At 44.5% G+C, this 8,721-nt stretch overlaps 1 pseudogene; it reads right to left on the bottom strand.

Annotated features, from left to right (window-relative positions):
* Positions 1-8,625: 8,625 nt before the first annotated feature.
* On the bottom strand, positions 8,626-8,721 carry LOC114684416 (annotated as a pseudogene).

The raw sequence follows: 8,721 nt of genomic DNA, 5'->3' as shown, positions 1-8,721 counted from the left end.
AAAGACAGCTACACTTCCAAAGCCCACCTCAGCATGGTGACAACCTACGCAGCTGGGAACCTGGAGCACACTGCACAGCCTGCAGGCAGCTGCACGGGTTGGAGAGCGTCCTTCCCAGGTGGTCTAAACCTCTTCCGGGCAGCTGATCTGCTCTGAGTCTTCTTTGCAGGTTTTCTCCTCTGACAGTCCTCTTTGAAGCTCAGCTTGTTTGAGTCTCGGCAGCTCAGCGGTCTCAGTCTTCTGTGCAGCTCAGATCTGAGGTGGACTCTCAGATTTGGTTGCTCACTCTGGTAGGAAGATGCCTAGGGAATCTGGTCAACCTGCAGCTATTTTGAGTTGTTTACCTTTCTGCATAAGGAGCTTCCTATAGGACGGAATGTTTCAATCTCCTAGAAAGCAAAACACTATGATAATGAGCGGTAGCACAGCAGATGCGTCATTTGTTTATATGATGTTTAAGTGGAGTAATTCTTAAAATTTAGCATTAATAAAACAGCTCTGAGCCAGGCAGTGGTGGCACATGCCTTTAATCCCAGCACTTGAGAGGCAGAGTCAGGTGGATCTCTGTAAGTTCAAGGCCAGTCTGGTTTACAGAGTGAGTTCCAAGAAAGGCTCCAAAGCTACACAGAGAAACCCTGTCAAAAACAAACAAACAAACAAACAAAAAAACAACAGCTCTGGTGGTCCATACCTGTAATATTAGCATTTGGGGTGTGGAGGCAGGAACATCAGAAGTCCAAGATCATCTTTTGCTACATCTAGTTTGAGGCCGAGGATGGAGAGATGGCTCAGAAATTAAGAGTATCTAGTGTTCTTGCAAAGAATCAGTTTAATTCCCAGCACTTGGTCAGGAAGCTCTCAACCACCTGTAACTCCAGCTCCTGGGGATCCAACACCTTCTTCTGGACTTCAAAGGTATCTACATTCTCACATACGTACAAACCTACATGCAAATATACACCATATACATATAATTTAAGTCTGAGGCAATCTGGGCTTCATAAGACTGTTGTCGTCCATCCTCCAACCCCTGACAAATAGCATTGATGGTATTTGCTGTGATAGCTTTTCTGACCCAATATTTTCTGATAAAACTTTTTCTTATTAAAAATATATAGGGGCATGCCGGGCGGTGGTGGTGCATGCTTTTAATCCCAGCACTCGGGAGGCAGAGCCAGGCGGATCTACAGAGCGAGATCCAGGACAGGCACCAAAACTGCACAGAGAAACCCTGTCTCGGGAAAACAAACAAACAAACATACACATATACATACACATGCACATACGTACATACACTATATATATGTAGCTAGCTCAGTTGGTAGAGTATTTGCCTGACGTGAATGAAGCCCTGGTTCAATCCCTGGCACCATACATAAATCAGGGTTGGTGGTCAGTGAAAACAGGAGGATCAGAAATTCAAAGTCATCCTCAGCTACACAGCAACTTTGAGGTCAGCCTGGGTTACACGAGACTGTCTCAAAGAAAAAAAAAAAGGAAAGAAAAAAGTCTTGTGTCCAGTGTGCTATAAAATATGAATCCCCACTGAAGCTTCTCATAAGTCCAAAGTATTTGTAAGGTTTTAATGAGTGTAAATCCATTGTGTCCACTGTGGTGCAACTTCTGAGTTTCCCGAATTCACTAAAATCAGTTTTTTCTTTTGTATCAGAGCTTAAACTCAGAGCACTGCCTAAAAGAAAGGTTTCCATACCTTTTACATTCATAGTGTATTACATGCACGATTTGTTTGTTTTGAGATACGGTCTCACTATGCAGCTCTGGCTATACTAGAACTCATTCTGTAGACTAGGCTTTCCCAGAACTGAGACATCTGTCTACTTCTTCCTCCTGAGTGCTGGGATTAAAAGTGTGCACCAGTACGACTTTGATGTTACAAGTATGGTTCTGACACTCATAAGAAGCAATGTCATTAAACAAGGCTTTTTAGTACATTCCCAGGGTACTTCCTCAGGATCATTGTTATACTCTTTCGTGATTTCCTCATGACTGAGCCACATTCATTACTATTTTTTTGTTTGTTTTGGTTCATTTTGAGAAAGACTCTCATGTAGCCCAGGCTGGCCTTGACCTCGATGTGTTCCTGTCTATACCTGCCAAGTGCTGGGATCGTAAGCATAAGCTACCACACCCAACTAAAGACAAATGATGTTTATAGGGCATATCACAAATATGAATTTTCAAATGAGATCTGATTTGCTATTGGGTGATATCTTGCCTTCCTTACACACCCAGTGTTTGTCTCCATTATGAATTCTCTGTTGTTTAGTGTGGTGTAGTGTGTGTGTGTGTGTGTGTGTGTGTGTGTGTGTGTTTCTGATAATTTAACACAGGGGGAGGCAAGCTAGACAAGCACTCTGCCACTGAGCTACAGCCCTAGCCCCAAGCATGGCTTCTTTATAAAAAGCCCTTTCATGCCTATGACATTAAAATTCTTCCTTGCATGGATTAGCTGACGAACAAGGAAGTTTTTCTTCTGGCTGGAGATTACCGCATTCATTACATCCGTGGTGTTTCTTCCTAGTACAGATGTTTTTATCTTTAATGAGGTACTGCTCCTTGCTAAAGAGGCTTGATAATAGAATAGAAGCTTTCCCACAGTCAGAAGGCTTTTTAGAATGATGAGTATGAAGCGCTCCACTACGGCTGGCACAGCTCCATGTTTATCATTTGTGTGTGGATTCCTTTTTCTATCTTGGAGACAGGGTCTCACTGTGTATGTAGCTCTGGCTGGCCTAAAACTCTCTATACAGACCACACCGACCTAGAACTCACATAGATCCCCCTGCCTCTGTCTCCTGAATGCTGGGATTAGAGGTGTGTGTGTCACCAGGCCTGCCTTGTGTGGATTCTTACATGTAGAATGGGTGGTGGGGTTCAAGGAAACGTTCAGCGACCTGAGGAAGAAGACCAGCTGTAGAACCCTCGTCTTGCATGCCACAGGTCCAAGTTTCAATTTTCAGAAAGATAGAGGGTAGGGAGAAAATGCAAAGAGAGAGAGACTACTTTTTGAGGGGAAGGAGCAAATATTTGATGATATCCAGTCCACAGATGCTGTTTCTCTCCTATATGAATTTTCCTCAAATCTAGGCGGTATTGCTTTGGCTCAGGGGTTTCCCACATTTGCTGCGTTCATCCGTCTCTTGTCTGGGGGAGGTTTCTAAACGCTGGGGGCTGTATTGCAGTAGGATGCTCCCCAGCATTTCTCACAGGCTAAGGCTTTGCCGCTGGCAGCAGGAAATTCAGCTGGCTTTTGCCTGCTGGGTGCTTGAGGAACCCCCTCAGAGATGGGGAACTCTGTCCACGGGTAGCTGGGTTCTGGATGTCACAGAAAAGAATTTTGGGGTGACTCAGAATAGAGGAACGTTAGGGAGCTTAGTGGGTGAGCAGAAAGGCAAGGTGCACGTGAAGAGGTGAAGTGCGGGTGTTAGGAGAGAAACACACCTGAGAGCCTCAGCCGGCGCTGCCACTGTGATCATGAGCGGAGGGCTTCGAGCTTCAGCATCTGAACCTAAGCTTAGGAATTGGAGGAAGTACGTACTGGTGCGTTCTTTCTTCTTATTCTCCAAGTTCTGTCCTCGAAGAGGAGACTGTTTTGGAGAGGGGATCATAGCAGAGATATACCACCAGTCAAAGGGATGTCACCACTTATTAACACATCACAAGGAGGTTGGACTCACACACTGGCTCATTAGCCATCTTTTAAAAAAATGATTGATTTTTATTTTAGGTGCACGGATTGGTGATTTGCCTACATGTATGTCCGTGTGAGGGTGTTGGGTCACTTGGAACTGGAATTACGGACAGTTATGAGCTGCCATGTGGGTGTTAGAAATTGAACCCGGGTCCTCTGGGAGAGCAACCAGGGATCTTAACTGCTGAGACATCTCTCCAGTCCCTTATAAGCCATCTTTTTGGGTTTTTTTTTTTTAGTTTGTTTCTCAAGACAGGGTTTCTCTGTGTAGTTTTGGTGCCTGTCCTGGATCTCGCTCTATAGACCAGGCTGGTCTCGAACTCACAGAGATCTGCCTGGCTCTGCCTCCCGAGTGTTGGGATTAAAGGCCTGTGCCACCAACGCCCGGCTCATTAAGCCATCTTTAACATTCCGGTTTCTGGCATTTCTCTCAAGAAGGGGGGTAGAGTTCTTCGGCAGGTGGCCTGGTCAGTGGTGAAGCTGCCTGGGTGTCAGCCAGCCAGGGTGAGAGACCAGAACTAGGAAAGTTGAAGAGGGTTTTTTCCTTATGTCCCCTCTATTTCTTAAGCATGCCTCCTACCTCAGTTTCCCTTTTGTGTTGATTCTCAGCAATCAGTTGACAGATTTCTGATAAAGGTTTTCCCCACACAGCCCACCTTTAAATGAGATCACTATAACCAGAATGAACAGAGCTCTGAAGGTATATTGAGTAAACCTCCAGATTAAGTTTCTCCTGCCGTACTCTTAAGCAACACAGTAGAATGCTGCGAGAAAAGGTATAAGATCTTCAACATAATCATAGAGCAAGCAGGCAGGCGAGCAGGTGGGCAGCCAGGCAAGCAGTTCTGAGCCAGCATCCTCAAATCCAGTCCATCTCAGACGCTGTCTTCCAGGAGACACCTCAGGTCCCACAGGGTGAGTACTCAGTCCTCAAGGCTGCTGCCCGCGTTAGATGCCAGCCACAATCCCGGGATGTTTCGCCTGCACTTGTGATGGCCTGTTCTAAGCTAGCATCCCCACAGCTCCTCCTTGGTTCCGTTTCTTCACTAAAGCAGCTCATAGACCTTGATGCTTAGTGGCTTGTTGTGAAGGATACTACAAAGGTTACTGGTAAACTCCAGATGCTGACGTGGGGGGAGGGTGAGCTACCCTCCGGCAACATGCTCACTTATACTGGTTAGTCAATTTCTGTCCTTTTGAGTTTTATGAAGGTCTCATTATAGAGGCATAATTGATTAGATCATTACATATTGTTGATCGGCTTAACTTTTAGGGGATGGGGACAGAAGGTCCCGACGACTCTCTAATCTTGTTTTGATTTTTTTTCAGGTAACAGCCTCCATCTAAAGGTACCTAAGGTTTGCCATTGTCTGCACACATAAACCTGCCAAACTTATTAGTATAAATAAAAAGCTTCCTTCATACTGACATCTAAATTAAGGTCCAAAAATCTCTCACATTCAATTATATCCAAAGAGGGCTTTGCTTTAAAAAATTTTTTTTGACTTTGAATTTGATTCTAGAATGAGGCCATACTTTTGTTTTCTAAAACAGAGCAAATCTTCCCCACAGAGGTGCTTCTTGAAGTGAAATGTTTGATGGGAAATTCTTTTCCACTTGGTGCACTTTCTGTTTTTCCCTTTGACTCTGTTTCACGGGGAGAGAAGTAACTTGATTGGAAATCTTTTACATGGCTTCTCTCTCTGCTGACTAATTTCCCAGGCTTCTTCTGGTCTCTACAATTCTTCCTCCAACATCTATGACTCTAGTGAACATGACCCAGTTTTGTGGTGAGCTATTGTGACATAACTGTGTATCTGGGTTTCGTCCCTGGTTCCTGCCACATTAGTCCTAAAGCCCTTTGAGTGTGTGGGTGGCGGTAAATTTCTTGTATGCCAATGAGATAAATGGGGGACTTAGTTGCTTTGGGATGGGCCTTGTCTCTAAGAAGACCAATACTACTGGGACATTCAGGCCCATTTTATACTTCCGAAGTAGTGAGAGGAACTCAACTGCTCACTAAAGGTTACATTGGCCATTAGTGGCCAATGACATTACCATTCACCAGCCCTGTCTACATAATAAAACCTCCATACAACCCCCAAGGGGGCTGGTTCAGAGGTTCTGGATTTCTGAACACTTGGAGGTTACTAGAAGGTTATGAATCAAGAGCAGTGAGTGGGTCTTTATCCAAGTCCTTTGCCTATGCATGCTTGTCAGTACCATCTGCAATCTGATTCATAATAAGCTAGCCAATTTTGTTACCTGTTTGGGATAGGGTCTCCCACTGTAGCTCTGGCTGGCCTGCGTCTCACAGTGACCCTCCTGACTTACCATCCTAAGGGCTAAGTTAGCATTTCTAACCCTTCTGAGTTCTGTGAACCATTTTAGCAAATTGAACTCAATAATGATTTGTGGGAACCCCAACTGGTGTCTGAAGAGGGGCCCCTTAGCAACTCAGCCTTCAACCTGTGGGTTCTGACCCCATCTCCAGGTACATTATGCCAGAGCTGAATTGGAGGGTACCCATCTGGTATCTGCAGGAGATGTGCTGGGCGTGTATGTGTTGGGGTCACAGAAGTCTTTGTGCTGTATTGAGTGTATGGAAGAAGGAAAAACAGTTTAGCTATTCCTATCTGTAGTGGTAGCATTCACTTGGTTTGGAAGTTCAACCCATTGAGACTTGGAACTGTCACCTAGAGGGGGGCGAGGGGAGGCACTGGACCGAGAGTGGATGGGCCAGCGCTCGCTCTGGGCGCTCTCGTGCGGGACGCTGACCAGTGCAGATGACTGTGTAGGCTGGAGAACCGTGGATGCATTACACTTCCCAGACTGCGACTACATTATTTTTGTGAGTTTGCATTATATATTTTTAATACGTGAGTGCCAAAATTTTCAATATTGGCAAGTCAGAAAGACTGATTAAATCCATGTCTACCGACTGAGCTGCCTGTTCGTTGGGGAAACGAACCCGTCTGCTTTTTTTTTTTTTTTTAGATTTATTTATTTATTTTTACAAAATGCAATCTCATTACAATGTATGAGACATGTGGTGCTGGAATGAACAGACTCTGGAAGAGCAATCGGTCTAACTGAGCATCAGATCTCGGCAGCCCCTCGCCCGCCCGTAGCGTGAAGTCAGAGTCAATTGAATTCAAAAAGGAAAAAAATATCTCAAGTAAAAAAATCTGGCAGTCTGAACCACAAAGGCAAATATCTCATAATAGCAGATTTTTTGCAGTCTTTCCTATTATTGATAAATAGTGATTTTAGGGCTGGTGATTTTAGAGCTAGATGGTAACACACTTGCTTTGCAATTATGAGAACTTGAATTCAATCCTAGGACCCACATTAAAAAAGTCAATGAGAATCCTGCAGAGATAGCTTAGTAGTTAAGAGCACTGGCTGCTTCTTCCAGAGGACATGGGTTCAATTCCCAGCACCCACTTGGTGGCTCAAGGTAACTCCAGTCCCAGAGGATCTGATACTCTCTTCTAGGCACCAGGTACTCATGTGGTGCACAGACATATATGTAGGCAGAATACACATACACATAAAAAAAAAAAGTCAGTGGGCAGTTGAGGTGGTTTAGCAGGTGAAAATACTTTCCACCAAGCCTGGCAACCTGATTGGCCAGTGTCTGAGCTCAGTGATAGGCAGCTCATTGGTGAGTCCAGGCTGACTCTTGTTTGCCTAGGATAGGTTGATAGCTGATGTGTTTTTAATCCCTGGGTCTGTGCTTGCGAGCTCTGGGACACCATTTATATCTTTGTGTGCAGGTAAAAAACAAGTTTGATCCCTGTGCGCCCCTTTCCAGTATCTGATTTTATTCCTCTTAACCCTCATTTGAGTGGTTTTCATCTGTCTCAGCAAAAGATGATTTTCACTTGCTGGTTTTTTAAAGAAGTGTTTGTTACACTTCATTTTGTGTCCATGTATGTGTGCGCACACACACCGGGGTGCATGTATAGAGGCCAGAGGACAATCTGTGGGAGTCATTTTGCTCCTTTCATTATGTGGGTCCTGGGGGTTCAGTTCAGGTCCCCGGGCTTGTCAGCAGGCCTTTACCCTTGAAGCCATCCCACAAGCCCCTTCCTTTGTAATGTGGAATTAACCTCTGACAGCAGGCAGAAATTACTATAAGAAGTACTTTAAGAGGGCCAGACAAGGGGCTGGAGAGAGAGCTCAGCAGTTAAGAGCACTAGCTGCTCTTCCAGAGGATCTGGGTTCAATTCCCAGCACCCACATGGCAGCTCACAACTGTCAATAACTTCATCTAGTTCCAGGGGATCTGACACCCTCGCACAGACAAATGTGCACATAGTATAAATAAATAAATAAATAAATAAATAAATAAATAAATAAATAAATAAATAAATAAATAAACAAGGCCAGACAAGGTAGCACATGCCTTTAATTCCGGCACTTGGGAGCCAGAAGCAGGCAGTCCTCCTCATTGTGATCAATGTCTTTGTGTTCTCTCTCTCTCTCTCTCTCTCTCTCTCTCTCTCTCTCTCTCTCTCTCTCTCTCTCTCTCTCTCCTCTTGTATTCTAGGCTGGCCTTCAAGTTGCTATGTAGCCAAGAATGGTTTGGGACTCCTGATCCTCCTGCCTCACCTCCTGCCTCCTGGGTTACAGGTGTGCTCCACGACCCCAGATTTCCGCAATGCTGGGATGGAGCCCAGGGAACTATGTATGCTAAGCAAGACTCTGCCAAACAAAGGACATTTCACCTCCCTTGCTTTCCTTTACATTTTTTATACATTTATTTTGTGTGCACATATGTATGTTTACACATGCATGTTCCTGGTCTGATCCAATTCAGAGAATATATTAAATTACATCTTTTTAAGTCTCTTTAATCTGGAGCAGTTTCTTGGGCTTTACCTTTTATTATCTTAATACATTTTCCATGTCAGATGAGTCATGTTTCCACATAATAAGGCTCCAGGGAGATCTCACATGTGGTATAAAAACCCAATCATCAAGCTTATGAACCACAAAAGGAT

This window comes from Peromyscus leucopus, chromosome 7 (assembly GCF_004664715.2).
Source record: "Peromyscus leucopus breed LL Stock chromosome 7, UCI_PerLeu_2.1, whole genome shotgun sequence".
NCBI lineage: Eukaryota > Metazoa > Chordata > Mammalia > Rodentia > Cricetidae > Peromyscus > Peromyscus leucopus.
This window is presented reverse-complemented; position numbering and strand designations above follow the sequence as displayed.